Raw genomic sequence first — 19,934 nt, 5'->3', positions numbered from 1 at the left:
TCAATTGCCTGACTCAAGTCTTCAAACTTACCAAACAGAGGGATGGATAAGGGATGCAGATATATTGAGTCGAGAGGACTCTTGGGAAAATTTAAAAAGTCACCCTCATTTCTTAAAATACCTAACTGCTCCTGAGTATTCTGTAAGTCTTTCAAACAGTCTCATTCATGAACCAGTTGCTTCCCAAAACACGGATAGTATACAAATCAGGTGTTCTGGATACAAGTAACTCCTGGAAAACCACAGGTATATTCTTTCATGGCATGATAAGGCCTACCAAATTTAAACCACCACAGTTGTCACATTTTAAACACCTATAAGTCAAAGTGACAGAAGTCAGAAAAGTGGTCATATCTGGGATGGAGTTATTGACTAAGAAGAAACCTGAAGGCAACTTGTGGCATGTTGAAAATGTTTTCTTTCTTAAAGTGGATGGTGTTTATATGGTGTATACACACATATAAACCGAGTTGTATACTTAAGACTAGTGTAATTTATGTATTCTTTTATATGTACATTATACTTTAAAAAGCGAAACAGTAAGTATCTACGAATAAGAGAACTGCATTACTACATCACGGACCTAGTCCTAGAGTAACACTATGTGATCATGATAAAAGGAAATCATGCCATCAGGGCCTCCCTGGTGGCGCAGGGGTTAAAGACACAGTGCTATCAAGCGATAGGCAGACAAGCCACTGCAGCACTAGTTTGATCCCCACCCAAGGAGCTAACCCACATGGAGGCGCAGACCTCTCCAGTCTTGCCCACTGCTCCCCTCAACAGTGTATTTCAGTAGATCTGCCTGTTCTGCTCCCCACTCTCTCTCTGGTGAATACTCTCACCTCCCCCCACCCCACACACACACCTCTGGCCTGCACCCAGTTCTTCTACACAAAAATAAATAAAATCTTTTTTTTTTTTAAAAAGTTGTATTGGATTTTTAATATAAAGTCCACAGGAAGGCAATAAAATTGCAAAGAACTTAAATGTATACACTCCAAAGTATGGGTACAAATAAAACTGGGGAAATCTGAACAAGATAGATGAATTGTGTCAATGTCACTACCTAGTCAGGAATCCTATTATAGTTTTGCAAAATGTTACCACAAGAGGAAATTAGTTGAAGGGTATAAAGGATCTGTCCTTATCAGCAGCACAACTGTATGAGACTCCATAATTATCTCAAAAGTTTAATTTAAAAAACTCACAAAAACCTTCTTGACCTTATTTTTATTTTCAATTTCCACTTCCTCTAAGGTTAACACATCTTATTCATTTAGTATCATAAAAGTCACCCAATAATTAAGCTAAATTCATTTCTAACTTGAAAGGGTGTTCTCTAGTTAATACAGGTTCTTATGACTGGTAAACAAGCGACCGTCTTTAAAAACGGAAGAATTTTTTTTTTTTTAAAACATGTCTTCATTAATCCTTCACCTCTCTTGGTCACCATCTCTGCAGAGTACTTGGAATTAACAGAAGATACAGTATCACAAACATAGCAAACCTTGGTTTTGCATAGGAGGTGGTTTATTTTTATCTTTATTTAGTTCTGACTCTCTCCCTAACAATGCCCAGCATTCCCCTGGCAGCACACTGAGCTACTTTTTCTAGGAATAGCTCATCAAGATTTCTAGTCTCCTTTAAGGGCTACAACTGTTAGCTAAAAGTTACTCTAAGGAAGTGGTTTGGACTTTGTCTCTTTTAAAATGTAACACTTGTCCACACTGAAGTTTCTCTATTTTTCATCCCCTCCACAAAGTCAAGATACTCCTAAAATATAATAGAAACAATTTGGGAATCTAACTACTTGGTTTTCATAGGAAAACCAGAATGCAACTTATGAAAAACGTTTAATAAAATGCCACTGCTTAAATTCTCACACCTAGAAAAACTTTATCATATAAGCAAGATGGTTTCTGAACATAATGTCACAAGGAACAACACAGTGCAACTGAAAGAAGAAAACAAAAGTGAGAAACAAAAATCCTACTACTCTTTAATCCACCCCCCCAAGATGTGCAATAATCTCAGGCAAGTCACTGTACTTAGGTGAAACGTTGAGATAATTAGTACACAATATACATGGGGATACTCAGTAGAAACTAGAGCAGCACCCTAACATCAAATTCATTAATATTCTTACAGTAAAATGAACAATTACTTGAAATAGAACCAAAAAAAGACAGTTAGGTTTTATCAGTTGAAGTCAGATCTATGCCTACCTTACAAAAACATTTTGCTTTTAAAACCTTTTGGGTGGGTCTTAGAACTGCAGAGAAGGGACCGTGGGTCTACAGAAGCTTTTACTGACATAAAGTCAATTTACTAATGCAAACCAAAACACTTTCTCCCACTACATGATTAAAGTTCTTAAATAGTCTTTGGTCTGACAAAAGTCTTCAAACTAAACAATGTCCACTGGTAACAACTCTGTTGGCACACAATGATTTGTCCGGTGACTACTTCTTATGTAAACTAACCCATCTCGTCTTGGCCTAAGTTACATAAAGGGTATCAAGTCATCTCAATCTTTAAGATACATTCTAACATTTTACCAATATGGTTTTTAGTCCCTCTACCCTCACACCCTTTTTATGAAGAGAATCACACTTGAAATCTACAGTCCCTTAGTATAGTAACCATGCCACTTACAACCTGTAGAGATAGACTTTCATTAAGCGTACCAGTTTATCTAAATTCTGGACATTTGGTAGTGGGATGATGTGATATAAGAAGTTGCTAAGGTGAGAAACTGTACCTCTGAAGCCTATACAGGAAAGGAGGAAGGCCTAAAGACAAAAATGAACTTACTATTTCTCCAGAATTCACACGCTTTAAAAAAGATAAATTCATGTTTTAATGAGAAAAAGTTTAATATCTATCATCATTTGACCTGTTTTAACCTGTTTGGGAGGGAAAGAAAAAAAACAAAAGTAGAAATTCTCTAATGCTTTCATTCCTAAGTGAATCTTTCACACCACGACCAACTAGTCTTACCAATATTTTAGCTGCCTTTCCAAATTTTAACCTGTCTTCTTTAAAAACTCAAAAACAGAAAATGCTAACCATCAGATGTGCAGAGACTTATCAAAATTACCTTTTTTCCTTTCACCTAATTTCTCAGTGGTGCTCAACCATCATTATTTTGTGGGTTTCTCTGGCCTTGACTGAAAATATTTCTAAATTTTTATATAAGATAGTTATCTCCTCTCCAGCTTCTAAAACTATGCCGAATAACCACCTGTTTTGTATGTTCTTTTGATTCCTTGCTTTCTTTTAATGTGGATTTCTAATGTGGATTTTAAATCTTTTTTTTTTTTTTTAAAGAATTTTTTTTTTTTTTAATAGAGGCATGCTTTTATTTATTTATTTGTTTGTTTGTTTTGTTTATACATGCACTGGGTACAGTCAGAAGCATAGGAGGGTGAGAGAATTCACCAGAGCCAGAGCGGGAAGCAGAGCAGGCAGAAGGACCGAAGTACACTGTTGAGGGGAGCAGCGGGCGGCAGGAGAGGTCTGCGCGCCATGTGGGACCCTCCTCTGGTGGCCGGGGAGCAGCAGGGGATCGAACCGGCGCCCCAGAGGCTGCGGGCAGCTTCGCAACCCAGCGCTCAACCGCTGCGCCACCAGGGAGGCCCTGGATTTTAAATCTTTAAACTTGAGTGAGTTATTTACTTTTTTAAACTCTTTTCACCTTTCCTAATGTACATAATTTAAAAAAAATTTTTTTTTTAATTTTCTTTTTTTTTAAAGATTTATTTTATACAAGACCGGGGTACAGGCCAGATGCGTGGGAGGGTGAGAGGATTCACCAGAGACAGAGCAGGGAACAGAACAGGCAGACTGACTGAAATACACTGCTGAGGGGAGCAGTGGGCAAGGCAGGAGAGGTCTGTCTCGCCATGTGGGACCCTCGCCGGCTGGCCGGGATCAAACTGGCGCTGGAGAGGCTGCTGACAGCTTCACAGCGCGGTGCTCAACTGCCTGCGCCACCAGGGGAGGCCCCCTAATGTACATAATTGATCACAGCTTTATATCTTAAAACTGAATCCCCATTTATCTTGTTGTTCTTCCTGAAGAATGCGCGATTTAACTTCAAAACCAGGTTTGTTCTTTGCTCTTTAAGTTCTAAAGAGTTCTAAAACTGCCAACTATAAGTAGTTTGTCTTACTCAGAAAACCACATTTTCACACCTACTCTCAATGAAGTATTTTACTAACCTATATATAAATAAACCCTACATTATTATCTGGCCTAATTTTTCAGCTTCTTCAATCTCTTTTTTAATATTTCAACTAAGTCATAATATTTTGGTTAGGACTGTGACATTTTTATTTAAGCAAGAATTTTAACCCAATTTTAATTTCTTGCTGCCTCTTATCATTCCTATGAAATGTATAGTCTAACAGCAGCACATTTCAATGATTAGCCTCCTTCCATCAAGTATCTGAGATGTGAATTAAATCATTATACCATTATTGTGCCTATCAAAAAAGGAGAATGAAAAAAATTATGTAAGGATACCAGAAATGGCACTAATATTTATGTCAGTAATGCTTTTAAATAAATCTAATACTTCAAAAATCACATATTCAGGTAAAAATGAATTTCTTTCTTAATGAAAGGTTCCATAAGAAAAAAGAATTACTACCAGACACCGCCCTATACTTCTCTCTTTGACAAACAGTGTTTTGGAACTCATCTGAGAAATCAACACTGCCAAGATTTCCAGTTCTGCTAGGACTGGAAGGGCCTAATAACACAAACCACAGCAATACTATTACTTAAAAAATATATATATATAACTTGAGCAGTTAAACTGAGATTCACAACTTCTAAAGAAAAAAACCAACATATACTTAAAAGCTGCTAGCTTTAAAGTTCATAACATCAGTAACATGTTATTGTACTTACTACTTGTACCACTTTAGCAATTGCAGTGAGAATGTATGACACTACAAGTTTGATACATGGCAGGTCATCTCACATTAGAACCATATAACCTAAAAGGAACAGATTTTTCATAGCAGGAAACAGAGCTCATTAAAAACCTTTATTCCAAAATTAAATATCGCAGAGTACATTTTTCCAGAATGACAAATAGGTCTCATTGTGCATTGCAAATAAACAAACTAATGAACAAATAACCAAAAACTGAGTGTGCAGGTAACTTGCACCTCAGCTACCTCAACAGGCTGAGAGCTTGATGTCCACAATCTGTGCTATACATCACCAACAACAGATTAAGACATTCCATCTCTTGTATATTAAGTAGGAATTTCAGCTTCCAGCCAATTACCAAGAGAGTAGTCTGGCCTAAGGGATTCTGTTTCCTATCAGCTTCAAATTAAGAAAAAAAGGGAAGAGCATCTCAACCTCCTAAGTAAGACATCCTCAGGCTACTGAATTAGATACTGAGACTTTCAGAATATAGCTAGCTATACGTTGAGAGGAAGTAAAAAACCATAAACCTGAAAATTCAATTTCTTAAGCTGGGAACAGGAGTACACTCTCTGAAAGCTTATCCTGCAGACACTACCCCAAACAAAGCTGCTGAAGCCTCAACTACAGTGATGATCATGATACTGCGCTTTTTAGAAAAAAACTCTTGAGACCTTACCTTACCCATTCCTTACTCCAGGCACCCAAAGCCAGCTCAGCAGAAGGGTAAATCCCAACCCTCAGGAAACTAGCTACAAGGACTCCAGTTCTACCCTTGGTGTCTTCCAGACATGACTGAGTACAATTTTCACCATGATTAACTTCCAGGAATGCCAGCCAGAGAAGCAGCCAGGAGAAAAGAACATGAGTAGCTATTTCCCCCTCAATGTCAGCTGGACTCTTTGGAACAACGGCAGACACTGTCTCTTTCTCTCTGCTGGGCAGAATAATATTCAGCAATCTCAGGGGAGTGCCTAACAGCCCAGTAATAGAGCCATACCATATTTTGCAAAGATGCCTACTTTGATCATCTTATTTGAAGCTTCAACCTCCCACTTATCTCCTCCTCCATACTCCCAAATCCTCTCACACTGCTGTATTTTCCCTTCACAGCATTTATCCATATAACTACTTATTACAATTATTTCTATCTCCTTCAGTTAAGAGATCCATGAAGCTAGAGGAGGGGGATAACAATAATACTTCACGTATAGTAGGAATCTAATAAATATTTATGAGGTGAAAGAAAAAGTTAAGAAAAACTAAAAAGACCTGCCAGAGGTCGACAATACCCAAGGGGTCCAGCATTGCTTATATTCTTCTAACAGAACCAGTCTGGTCCCCAACTGACTTACATTGCCTCCACCCACTATTTATGACCCTTCCTTCTTCCCCGAGTCTTCCATCAGCCAGGAAATATGGAAGCACAGCATTGCTGTAGGCAGTAAAGTAATGCAAGTAAATGAATGCTTGTCCTTGAGTATGAAGGATTTCTCCAGGCTTTCACTGTCTGTCCGTTCCAAGTATATTCAGTTTGTGATAAAAATGCATTAAATGGAAGTTATCTTAGCATAAAAGGAGAACTGAAGAAAAGAAAAAAAACACAAGAAGTTTCTACTTTCAAAAATCAAATTCCAGAGGCCTCCCTAGTGGCCTAGGGGTTAAGCCCAGTGTTAGCATCGCCATGGCCTGAGTTCAACCCCAGGCCAGGGAGTTAACCCACATGTAGAACAGCAGACCTCTCCTATCTCACCCCGCCGCTCCCCACAGCAGTGTATTTCAGTAGATCTGCCTGTTCTGCTTCCTCTGTCTCTGGTGAATTCTCTCTCTCTCTCTCTCTCTCTCTCTCACACACACACACACACACACACACACACCCGCACCTCTGGGCTGCATTCCGCTTCTCCTTTGTAAAAATAAATCTTAAAAAACAAATCTTAAAAAAAAAAAGAACACAATGGAACCCTTCTAAAAAAAATCAAATTCCAATTCAATTCAGCAAACATTAATTAACTGTAAGTTATATACAAAGCAAAAGGTTAAAAGCCATAGGGAATAGTGTGGACACAGGTCTCATACAGTATGGAATGAGAGAAAAAATATATATACACACACACAAATAATACAGAATATATATACATACACACACAAATAAATGTGATAAATGAGGAAAAAATAAATATACACACCCAAATAGTGTGATAAAATGTTGTAACAGGGATCCTAGCAAAAAGAGAGATAGAGATACTTCAATTCTAGAGACAGGTGAGTGGGAAGAAGAGGATTAAGCAAGGCTTCAGGAAGAAACTTTTTGCTAGGTTGAATGAAGGGTTGGATTTGGAGTTGAATGTCTTGGAGCAGGGAGAGAAGGGCATTCCAACAGAAAAGAAAAAAGATACTGAGACTGAAAAAGGCAGACTAAATTGAAGGAACAGTTGTAAAAAGGGCAAGACATAAATAAAATAAGGTTGAGGAAGGCTAGGGTTGGTCAAGATAAAGAGGACCTTAAGTTCTAGCCTATGTAGGCAATAAAGAGCAATGAAAGGTTTTTCAGCAAGAAGAGATATGATCAGAACTACACTGTAAAGTCTACATTGGGGGTTTTTTGTTATATACGCTTCTACAATAAAATTCTTTCCTTTCAGAGCACTTCAGTTCATAACTATAAATTTATTACTTACTAGTCTCCTCCCCCACTACATTATAAGACCAAAAGGAGAAGGACCATGTCTGACCTGGCACGTAAGTGCTCAATAAACATCAGTGAAACAAAAAAATAAAAATCATAATATTGTGGGCCTCCCCTGATGGCACAGCGGTTGAGCACTGGGCTGCGAAGCTGCCCACAGCCTCTGCAGCGCCGGTTCAATCCCCAGCCGCGGCGAGGGTCCCACATGGTGCGACAGACCTCTCCTGCCGCCCGCTGCTCCCCTCAGCAGTGTATTTCGTCGGTCTGCCTGTTCTGTTCCCCACTCTGACTCTGGTGAATTCTCTCACCCTCCCACACTTCTGACTGTACCTCATGCTTGTATAAATAAATAAATAAATAAATCTTTTTAAAAAATTATAATATTGCAGTAGTCTGTAGTATGGAATATAGAAAGAGGCATTAACCATCGGGTTATTGTAATAAAAGATGAAGGTGTGAATTAGAGTAGGCAAAAAAGTGAAGCTACATGGCAAGGTATCTAGAATGGTCCAAATTTAGTGAATGATTAGATGACATGTGGAGGAAGAAAAAACAACCAAATATCAGTCTAAAGTTTTGAGCCACAGGAACTATATTTAAGACAGAAGAGATGAGGCAGCTTTCAGAAATGAACTGGAGGTACACTGGAACACAGATGCCAAGTTGAAAGTTCTCCCCTCCCCATATACCTTTCAATTCACATACCCCATAAACTTTATAATTCTAATTTCTCTTCCTATTGTTTCATTTCTGATACCATTCTTTAAGATTACTGTAGGGCCTCCCCAGTGGCGCAGCGGTTGAGCATTGGGTTGCGAAGCTGCCCGCAGCCTCTGCGGCGCCGTTTGACCCCCAGCTGCTCCCCGGCCACTGGGCCACTGGAGGAGGGTCCCGCATGGCCCCGCAGACCTCTCCTGCTACCCGCTGCTCCCCTCAGCAGTGTACTTCGGTCCTTCTGCCTGCTCTGCTTCCCGCTCTGGCTCTGGTGAATTCTCTCACCCTCCTGTACTTCTGACTATACCCAGTGCTTATATAAATAAATAAATAAATCTAAATAAATAAACAAATAAATAAAATTTTAAAAAAATAAAAGGGAAAAGCACTACAGCAATCCCAAATCATCATATAAAAAAAAAGATTACTGTAGAAGCATCAGTTCCAAAATATATTGCTGAATTTCACACCAAACTTCAGAATTTATAATTATTCTTGAACATCCACTTCTCATATGAATATAAAGTTGGTCCCAACCAACTTCAAAGTACTCCACCTAAAAATATTGTAGGTAACATACCAAAAGCCCACTGGCTATACTTAATACATAAAAAAGAACAGACAATTCTGCCTTCTACAACTCCTGAACAACAGCCCAAGAAACTACAAGTACCAGCATGCATGTGTTACCAGCACACGTGTTACCAGCATGCATGTGTTACCAGCATGCAATGTGGCCTGTCAGGATCTGTATTAATTCAGTGTGGTTGCTTTCCAAGCATGGCACCTCCTCTGGCCAGTCTCCAATTCAATACCCTATGCTTCAACTGACACACAGACACAAGCAAAACTATGCACAAAAAAAATTTGTATTTCTACAATAAATTTTTCTAAATCTCACATTCAAGTGGAATACTTCCAAATTAACCTTTAGATTACCTGAAAATAAGTAAAGTGCTACAGATGGCCAGGAATAAAGCAAAGCACGCCCAGGACTTTTTTGAGTCCAAAACAAACAATAGTTCTGCTCACCAAATTTTTGTATTACAGATTGATGGGTGTTTTAAGTACAAATTTCAAAACAGTGAATACTGCCTCTAATGCTTAAAGGTATTTGAAACCTGAGCTTTTGCTATATTAACCAAAAAAAGAAAGACTAAAAGACCACCATCCTCTTAATATTCAATAAATAGCTGCTACTAAAAGTCCCAAGTGAAAGAATTAACTGGGAAAGGTTGATAAAAATCCTAACTTGGAGAATTAACAATTTGTTTATGCAATTTTATTCCCCAAAACTGCTTAAAAGCAAGGATTTTGTGATATTAGCATCAATTTCAAAGCTCTGACAGTCACCCACCAATTTCAATTTCATCCCTTTTAGAGGGTATTTCAGATATTCCCCCGTTAGTCATATTTCACCAAATAACAATTTTATTTCCCAAACAAAACACAGTGGGCAACTCATATTTGATATCAAGAAGTTAATTCACAGCAGGGGTTCCTGTGACTGCCCCCAAACTGAAAACTGTTCACCCCACTTCCAGCCCCAACTGGTTCAAAGATTTCAGATATAAGTGATTTAAAAATCTTAGATCCCTAACTATACAAAATTATTTCTTATTAATAATCTTTAAAAATCTTAGATCCTGAAATTCACAAAATTATTTCTTATTAATACCTGGCAAATCCTTCCAGGTGTGACTGCCTTCTTACAAATTTTCCTTTCTGAAGCTTTCTGATTCCACTCCTGTGGCTTGAGCAGACTAAAAAAGAAATACATTTGACAAGCTGGTGAACCTGCAGAATGAGGGTACAGGACTCTCCAAAAGAAAATGGCCTAGTAAAAAAAGCACAGCATAAGCTTTACAAACACATCAAAGAGGAATGAGAGTCAAGCCCCAGGGAACTAAGGCTGCACTCATTAGCCCTACTGAATACTGACTATATTTTTCACACAGTAATAAAAAAAAAAAACTCACTTTTTTCAATCATTTTTGTCCTGTTTTTCCATCACATTCTTGATGTCATAAAGTGCCATAGTTAAATGGAACCTCTGAGATGATCTTGTCTAATGTACTCATTTTACAGATAAGTGAAAACAGGAATGACCAGCACAAGGTCACACAGCCAGTTAGAGGCATGTTAGTAGTGATCAGAACCTGGGTTTTAGGACCCCTCATTCTATGCCTTTTCACTCTACACCTTGAAAAGCCACATTAGCAAGGAAAACATACGACACTACTAAATCAGACAATAACTTCAGTGTAACTAAGCCACACAAAAATACAATTCATCCACATAAAGAGAACAAAGGGTTAGAACAGGAAGTACCCAAATCAAACTGAAAGCAGCAGCATTTGTTCATACAATATACAGGTTTCTTAAGGGCACAACTTTGCACTTATTTTCCAAGCCACCTTATTAATTACCACTTGCTCAGATACATGTGTATCCTGTACTTCATCAAATGAACCTCCTTAAAAGGATGCCACAATGACCCTAGTGGCAAAGGTTGAAAATGGTAGCATCTGACACAGAAAACTGATGGTACAAAAGCTGTGTTAACAACCAAGAAGAAAGGAATGAAGCTGAAGGAGAGACGATATTACTGGGAACAAGTTATGGGGTAAGAATAAAAATCCAAGAGAGAAAGTTGGCCAGACACTAATGACCAGAGAGCGTAATAAAAAGAAGGCAGTTTCAGAGCTTGCCTGGCATCAGACGGCTCTCACCTGCACAAGAAAAGAAAAAATGCTCACAGAGACAAGAGAAATAGCCTAGGCTTGCCCCTGAGTGATGGACTAGATATGACCTAATGGGTATCTGCCACCCCTTATTTCTAGGACTCTGATCCAAGAACAAACAGCAAGAGAACCATGAAAAATCAGCCCTGTTGGATCTGGAGTTCTGCCTTGACAAGATATAAAGCTCATTCACAGATCTGACTGTGCTCATGAGGCTGCAGTTCAACTCCTGCTGCTTGAGCAAAGGGAGGGGAAAGGAAGATAGAAAGGGGTGAGTGGGAAGGAGGTGGTAGATCTGGGTTGTGACTATAATAGCTACAGTAATTAGAGTGTTTCCAAGCTGCTAGAGAAGTCTTCAGAGCAGAGAAGCAGGATGAGAGATGGGGGAGGGGGAAAGCAAGAGGAAGCAAACTACTGAGAAAGCTAAGAAAGTATATGGTAGTCTGTGGACAGTTAAAACAAACTGTGATGGCCTCATAAGGGGAAATAAGTTAATATTCTTTCCTAGAAGTATTATGCAAAAACTGCTATCACTGGGCTCCTACTTAAACCTATGTTATAAACCAGGTTTGAGCAGATTCTCTGGCTCTGACCGCAGAACCTCCAAGTTTTTCTCTAAAACTCTCATTCTAACAGGTCGGTGCCTTCACTCTACCTGGAGTCAGGGAAAAAGGGATTTCTGAACTTTAAAATAGTTAATATTACCTATTTCCTTTCAATCAACTGTTAATCAATACCCTGTGAATTCAATTAGATTGTGACTGTGTGTACATGGCTCAACAGAAGTAGCAGCACGGTCAGCTGGCCTAATACACAAAGTAAGTGACTTGAGGGCTCTAAAAATGTCAGAATCTGCGACACTATCTACTGGCTGAACATATGAAAGCAAAGTAAAATACTCAGAAGATGATGATAACGTTTAAGGAAAATCTGGAAATTTATTTTTTAAAAACTCAAAATAGAAATTCCTTCTCCAAGTTGTAGGAAACGCTGTACTTATTTTTAAGATAAATATTTAGTTGTGCTATTTCCTTAACATGATTTGGCCCTCTGGTAATGATCTGACTCTAACAAGTCATAGCCAGAAAAAAAAGCTATAAAGGTGCTGGGAGAAACTAAAAATGGAATAAAACAAACAACTGAAGAGATGCAAACTTCATGTGGAGAATTACATTTGTAAAGTAAAAACACATGCAAATTTTGAGCTAGGCATGCCAGGTAGACTTAACACAAAATGTCAATTACATCCTCTGCATAAAACCTGCTGGGTATCCTCCCAATGGACTGAATCTTTTTCACCACACTCAGAGAATTTTCTCCTTCCCATTTCCCCCTAATAAACAAGTACTAGAAACACTGAATTACCACTATTTCCTACCCATTCATAGGGCATAAAGCCAGAAATCACAGAAATACAATAGGGCCATCTAGGACCATGTCTAAGGCATGCTACTTAGTAATCTAAAAGAAAAATAGAGAAAGAATCTCTTTTCTCTATTCTATTATCGTCTCACCAACAAACCAGCATCAGGCATTAAGAAATGTGAAACAAAGAGCAATTTCACACATATGAACTGAACCTAAACCACGGAAGACCAAGTATTTTCTTGTCACTGTGGCATGTGATTCTTTAACCACCTGCTCAATAATCCCTCTTCAGCTGCACAGCTGCTGCCAATTCTACATGCCCAGCTAGGCAGGTGCTTTGGTGAATTACCTGTTCCCTAGTGAAAAGAGTCCTTCACTGACACTCAGAGAGCCCAGAACCTGCCAATCAGCACCACCTATCTTCATTTTGTTTGTCATGTCAACTTTCAGAAGCAGTATCATAAAGGCATATTTAACACACTATGTGATCTCGGGTGGGGGGGAGGGGAGTCGTTGGGTTTTCTTTTTAAGGAAAAATATTTTTTAAAAAATCAACTAGATGTGAGAATTCAGCTGCTGAAAAGAAAAATTGCCACATATCATAAGGCTGCTCTATCTCAGGGTGGCCCCATCTGCCTGGTAGTATTCCCATCTATGCTGGGGTACTCACAAGGGAAATAACAATTGCTTAGTTACCTTTGGAGCAGGAGAAAGTGGCAGTAGAAGGTGCTATGGTAGTTGGCGGTAATGAGAGTGAGTAGAATGAGAACTTCTGGAGACCACACACATCATTCTTGTACCTTAGTCTCCATAGCTGAGCCCAGGCAACAGTGATCCCAGTCAAATAAATAAGGAGTGGCACTTCCACTTGACACAGCAATCAGTAAACCCCTCAACAAATTATCCTGTTCCAGTCTTTTAGTTGCTATATGCTAATTGCAACATAATTACTACCAGGAGCCAGAATTATGCTTCCATATACTCACAGAAAATAAGCACTAATCTGTCCAGCTATCTAGACCTCTCACAAGAAAACATTTTCTACCAAGAAACTGAAGGGTGGAGGTGAGGGTGGAATCCAAAGTGCTCTCTGAAAGATGCTCACAATCAAAAGACTCATTGTGGCAAGGGCTCAACTGTGAAACCACTAAATCTAATCAGGGCAAATTTAATCTGAGGCTTCTGCCTTCACTGTCACCTGACAGGATTCCGAAATAAATGCCAACAGTCCAAGAGTAAAAATGCTTTGGACTCAGTTTAGCTGAGGCTTCACTCAAGAGACACTGGCAGTAGTCTAAAAACAGACAACACCTCTAGTATGGCCTTAAGACAGTTCTGTCACCAGGAAACATAAGGTCAAAACAACCTAGTCCCTTCCTAACAAAGCCCAACATCTAAGTTACCATCCATCACTTTAGGAAACTCACTGAAACAGAGATGAGGCTGGCAACCTAATCACACTCAGCATGCTGACCAAAACCAGTGGCTAAAGTTCCTATTCAATAATACTCTGTAAGAGATGGGTGGCTACTGGTACGCAGTGTATTGCAACAACTGCTCTTTCACAATGAATTTGATTTTAATCTCTTTTGAAATTTTTCCTTAATGTCATAAATGGAAACCCCGTTTCTTGCCCCAAATAATTTACCCAACTAATAACGCCCAGTGTTATTTGGGCACTTCTATCTGAAACACACACACATACACACACACACACACACAGTTCCTTCTAGCTTGTGCTCATCCCTGTCTCATTAATAACCTCCAAGACCTCGAACGATTTCTTAAATGTTCACCTCTTTGGCAAAATTTCTCCTTTATACAGAGGCAGAGATGGACTTTCTGCACAATGAGCAAGGCATCTCCTTTCACCAGAATTAAAGACTAAAAGGAACATTGTTTTGTTTTTCCATAGTCCATGTCCACATAGGCATATTCCGTGGGTTTCTGGTTGCGCAATTAATGCTGACCAGGAAGTGACCATTAAAAAGGTCTTGGTCCTTGATTCCCTGTGTTAATCCTGCACAGGTTTTCAGCAGTAACCCTAAACAAAAATCACTGTATGAGTGCCCCATCTCTATAAAAGAATTAAATATGATGGTTCAAACAAGAGTAGAAACCTCTTCTTGGAGTCTTCCTTCAAGTCTGACACAAACATCAGGGTTGAGCTCAGGCACTATTCCTCCACAACTTAGCACAGGCTAGCAAAAGGGGCAGGCACAACATGGCTGGCATCCCCTATTCTTCTGAAAAAATGTGTGCCAATGAGCTCTGCATTGTTCCTCACTCAAAAAGAAGAGCCTTTCTGTCTGGCCTCCTCCAATGGCAAGCCACAGTCTGGAAAAGGAAGAAAATGGCACTGAGGAGCCTGGGAGATGGAGCATATCCAAAGCTCTCAGACAAGACTTGAACCTATGACCTTCACTGTGTACACAATAGGCGGGTGAGAGGGACCGGTTTTATCTCTGCAGCAGCAGTTCTCAGCCCTGGGGTAGCACTCCCGATAAAATGACATGACTATTGTGTGTGGCAGCAGAACAGTCATCTCCTCACAACAGCCTAAACCAGCACTCCCTCCCCCAAGACAAAGCAGCAGGGGTGAAATTAACTCAAGGCTACAGAGCAAAGCCTAATACAGAAAAGAGAGGCCTGTAGGGGATTGGGGACTCTCCTCAACCCCTGGGGCTCTGGACACATGGCTGGGAACAGACAGGCTTTCTCCCCCATCTTTCCTACTCTCATTTAGGTAGGAAGCTGTTTCTCAGAGAATTTAATCATCTGTGATTTGTTCAGAAATATTCCCCCTGAAGGGCTCTGCTCTCTCCACCCTGTGTGAGCCTAATTCCTAGAAGCTGAAATGACTGTTTGCTGCTGCCTGTTTCACAAACACACATTAATTGGTCAGATGTGTCTCCTCCTCCTCAACCTCAGAGGGAGGAAGGAGAATCTGAGCAAAGCACAGAGATGATCCAACCGTAATTACACATAAAGGGAAAAGAGGGCAGCATGGGTTTTCCAAACAGGACAGGGTCACCAGCCCTCCCGGGGGTACAAGGTTAGCAGTTAAGAGCCAGGCTTCGGGATCCCTCCATCTTGAAGAAAAGGACAGGAGTAAATGTGACCTGAGCCTGAGGGAGCACACACCCACAACCTACTTACTGCACGCTCCCAGCCCCCGTGCTCCCCCTCCCGGGCCGCGCTCACGTCCTGCTCCCAACCCTCCGCTCCGAGCCCCCCCAACTCCCTAACTAGCCCCCGTCCCCCCTGGCCCCCTCAAGATACCCAGACTCGGCTCTGAAACTCTCTGGCCTGTCCCCACAACCTCGCCAGACCCTAATCCCTCCTTGGGCGCCCCTACCCTCAGCCTGAACCGGCCCGGCCACGCTTTGAACTTCACCCCGCGCCCCTCGACGCCCCCTCCCCCACCCACGCAACGACCCCCCCTCCCCCCACACACACCTTCCCCTCGCTCCGCCCCGGCCCCCCAACCCCACTTCCTCCGTCAGGCGCCGCTGCCCCCGGCCGCCTCAGCCCCGCGCCCCTCCGCGCCGCCGCCTCTCTCCTCCCCAGTCCCGGCTCCACACAAAGCTCCGGACTCACCGCGCGGCCGGTCCCGGGAGCCGCCACCTCCGCCCGCCCGGGGCCCCGGCCGTAGAGCCGCCGCTGCTACGGGGCCCAGGCCGCCATCCGTTCCCGCGGCCCCTCCCCCACCCCACCCCGCCTCGGCTCCGGCTCTCCGCCCCCTCCCCGCGCCGCTCCGCCCCGCCCGGCCGGTGCCGCTGTGTCCGGGGCCGCGGGTCCCTCAGCCGCCGCCGCCGCCGCCGCGATCCGGGACAACCAGGGCTGCCCGGAAGACCCGGACACCGGATTACCGGACCCACGGATCCGGATTCCGGGCTGGTGTCTGGGGCGGCCGAGCGTTGGGGAAACCCGGAACCTGGATGTGGGAGCTAAATCCTGGGTCTTGGAATGCGCGGTCACACGAAGCCCGGATTAGAGAGTAGCTCTGGGAATGCTGGAAAACCCGGCGAGCCGTTTAAAACAGAGATAAACTCGAAGAAACCTGGATCGGAGAGCTCGAACCTAACGCTCTCTCCTCGTGGAAAGAACTCTCGCTGGGCCAGACTTCCCCGCAGAGAGGTCTCTGGGTAAGTATCGTGCCTTAAATACAGAAGACACCAGTTCTGAAGGTGTCCTTCAAACGTGGACCGAGAAAAGAGCCACAAGGGGTCTGCCCGTGAACATCTACAAAGAACAGAAGAGCAAGCATAGCTCATGTTGGTTTCATCCATTTTACCCCTTGATTCAACAGTGTCGACCCTCTAATTTTTTATCCTTTGTTCTCCACCTTTTTTTTTTTTTTAGGATTACTTTTCTCTCCAAAGTAACCATTCCTAATCATTCTATTTCCCTTTTCACCTATCCTCTATCACCAAATTTTCTTGCTTTATCTAAAAGTACTATTCTGTACTTCAACCCACCATTCTAAGGGTTGTAACTTTTATCTTTCCTTATTTACTATTCATCTCTGATTGCCCAGCACACTATCTAGTACACAGTAGGCATTCTCATTCATGTTTAAGTGAACCTTCCCACCCACCTCTCATCTGTAAAACTTACTGTACTTTTCATGACCTCCTCCCTAAGACTTCCACCTCCATCCTTGACAAACAGAAATTTATCTAATTCTTCAGGCTCCCCACATCTTAGCTCTTATTATCCCCTTCCTAAGCTGACCATCTCAGTCAGTTCTGCAATTTTTTATCGTTCCTTTCTTTTTGTCATGAAGAATCATTCAATAGTGCCACTCAAGGGGCCTCCCTGGTGGCGCAGGAGTTAAAGACACAGCCCTAATGAGCTACCACTGCGACATGAGGTCCATCCTCCATTCCCTGATCCCAGGTCAGGGAGCTAACCCACATGGCCCAGCAGACCTCTCCTGTCTGGCCCGATGCTCCCCTCAGCAGTGTATTTCAGTCAGTCTGACTGTTCTGCTCCCCAATCTGTCTCTGGTGAATCCTCTCACACACACCCCACCCCACCTTTGGTCTACACCCCAGTTCTTGTATGCATAAATAAATCTTTTTTAAAAAATAGTGCCACTCAAGATAGTGACTTGGAGATAGAACCAGGTCATAATCTCCCTTTAGTCCACCAATATTTAACTTGTTCTAGGCTAATACAAGGACAGAACTTATCCCAGGTGACAGCAAACTCTGTTTGTAATAGATAATGTGACTAAGTCAGAATTCAGCAGCTAAGCCAGCAGAGAAAGAGTAGGGTTTATGCTTAGGTGTGAATTAAGAGTTAATATTCAAGTAGTCATCTCCCACTGAAGAGTTTAACTCTACTATTAGACAGGCCTTGGCAGCAAAAAAAGGAAACAAAATTAAAATTCCTAGAGTGAGCCCTAATTTTTAGCCTGAGAAAGTTCTCAAACCTGAAAGAACCACTAATTATTTTTAAATAATCAATGTCCTGTACAGAGAAGAATCTTAAATTTTGATTTCCTGTTCCTTTAGACCAGGTGCTGGCACATTGTGATTTCTAGGACAAATCAGACTCACCATGTATTCTGCTATACCTATGAGCCAAGAATGGTTTTAACATTTTTAAGTGGCAGAAAAATAATCAAAAGAACAATGTTTTATGCCATGAAATTTAAGTTTCAGTGTCCATAAATAAAGTTGTATTGGCTCATGGCCATGCTTACTCATTTGTGTTATCTATGGATTAGTTTGTACTACTACAGCAGAGCTGAGCAATCTAACAGACTATCACCTGGAAAGCCCTAGCCCTTTACAGAAAGTGTCCCCACCACTGCTTCCCACAAGTACTATCCAGTAAAACTTTTTAAAATGATGGAAATGCTCTATATTTGCATTGTCCAATTCAGAAGTCACCAGCGGATGTGAACTGGATTCTTAATTTCATTTGATTTAAATAACCACATGTGGCTAATGGCTACCATAGTAGACAGTACAGCTCCAGATTCTTCTCAAATCTCCTAAATGGTCATTTTTAAAAAATATTTATTTATTTATGCATACAAGAGAGCTGGGGTACAGCCCAGGGGTGTGTGTGAGGGGGGGTGAGATGATTCACCAGAGACAGAGTGGGGAGAACAGGCGCATCTACTGAAATACAGTGCTGAGGAGAGCAACAAGCGAAGCAGGAGAGGTCTGTTGCGCCAAGTGGGTCAGCTCCCTGGCTAGGGATCGAACTCCTGCTGCAGTTGCTGTGATAGCGTCATAATGCTGAGATTTAACCCCTTGCACCACTAGGAAGGTCCCTAAATGGACATTTTTTTACCTCTTGTCCCAACATCTCTCTCCCTTCCTGTGACACACCTCTCTGTGGATTCTCAGTTCCCTCTCATCCTTCCCCAGCCCTATATACCTAACTCAAGTTAGCACACAACATTTACTAGGTTCTCTTTCTGTGCTCTCCATTGTCACGATTGAAATCTGAAATCCAATCAGTTTACCAAGTTTCACCCCATGAATTAATCCACATTATGTGCACACACATAAAAGGACAGACATTTACACAAGTTTCTTTGTGTCAAAGGATGGCACTGTGACTATGTTCTTTCTTCTCTGCATGAGGGAAGTAAAAAGTCTTCCACATGCTGGATCCCTTGTTGCTGCTAGAGCCTGTGATATGGATCACCTCCCTTCAAACATGTTCACAGAAGCTGAGAACTGCAGATGTGTACCTGCTATTTGAATCTCAAGGAAAAAAACTCATCACAAGACTTTCCACCCCGCAGGCCTAATAAACCCAAGTTAGCTGATTTCTCTAGTTTAATAGATGCTTGCATATTTACTGGCCTGTTCTAGCTGGGCAAGAAAACAACCCCCCTACTGTCTTAATCTTGGCTAGTTGTCTAGCAAAGATGTTAAAAAAATTTTATAAAACTAAATGAAATGCACACAAATGGACTTTAGTGGAAAATGTAGTTAAAATGAAAAGAGATTAAAGGTTATAATTCATAAAAGCCATAACTTTGTAATTATTTGTAAAAGTAATCTTTAAATTCTAAACTTTTTGGGCCTCCCCGGTGGCGCAGCGGTTGAGCGCTGGGCTGCAAAGCTGCCCGCAGCCTCTGCAGCGCCGGTTTGATCCCTGGCCACCGGTGAGGGTCCCACATGGCGTGCAGACCTCTCCTGCCGCCCACTGCTCCCCTCAGCAGTGTATTTTGTCAGTCTGCCTGTTCTGCTCTCTGCTCTGACTCTGGTGAATTCTCTCACCCTCCCGCGCTTCTGACAGTACCCAGTGCTTGTATAAATAAATAAATAAATAATTAAATAAATTCTAAATTTTTCACACCTATCTCCCTAGGGGAAAAAAATGGATTTCTATAAAGCTTAAAAAGAAGAGGGAGCACCTAGTTCTCTTTCTCCAGATTAGTTATAGCAAGCAAAACACACACAAAACCAAAAAAAAAAAAAATAATAACCTTACTCCAT

General features: G+C 41.5%; 1 protein-coding gene across 4 annotated transcripts in view; it reads right to left on the bottom strand.

Annotated features, from left to right (window-relative positions):
• The window catches only part of ZNF609 (zinc finger protein 609), a 194,983-nt gene extending 178,878 nt beyond the window's left edge, over positions 1-16,105 (bottom strand). For 2 of the 4 annotated variants that reach the window (XM_054688067.1, XM_054688062.1), the window contains exon 1: positions 16,063-16,105. The gene's annotated coding sequence lies outside the window, so the exon portion shown is untranslated. Of the gene's footprint in view, positions 1-10,028; positions 12,957-15,820; positions 15,842-16,062 lie in introns of those variants that run through there. The other 2 variants (XM_054688066.1, XM_054688060.1) reach the window with 2 other exon arrangements.
• Between the last annotated feature and the right edge of the window lie 3,829 nt (positions 16,106-19,934).

The sequence above is a fragment of the Talpa occidentalis genome, unplaced genomic scaffold (assembly GCF_014898055.3).
Source record: "Talpa occidentalis isolate TD23 unplaced genomic scaffold, MPIMG_talOcc4v2.1 talOcc4.11, whole genome shotgun sequence".
In the NCBI taxonomy this organism is placed as follows: Eukaryota; Metazoa; Chordata; class Mammalia; order Eulipotyphla; family Talpidae; genus Talpa; species Talpa occidentalis.
Note: the sequence above shows the minus strand (reverse complement) of the source record. Positions and strands in the feature narration are given on the sequence as shown.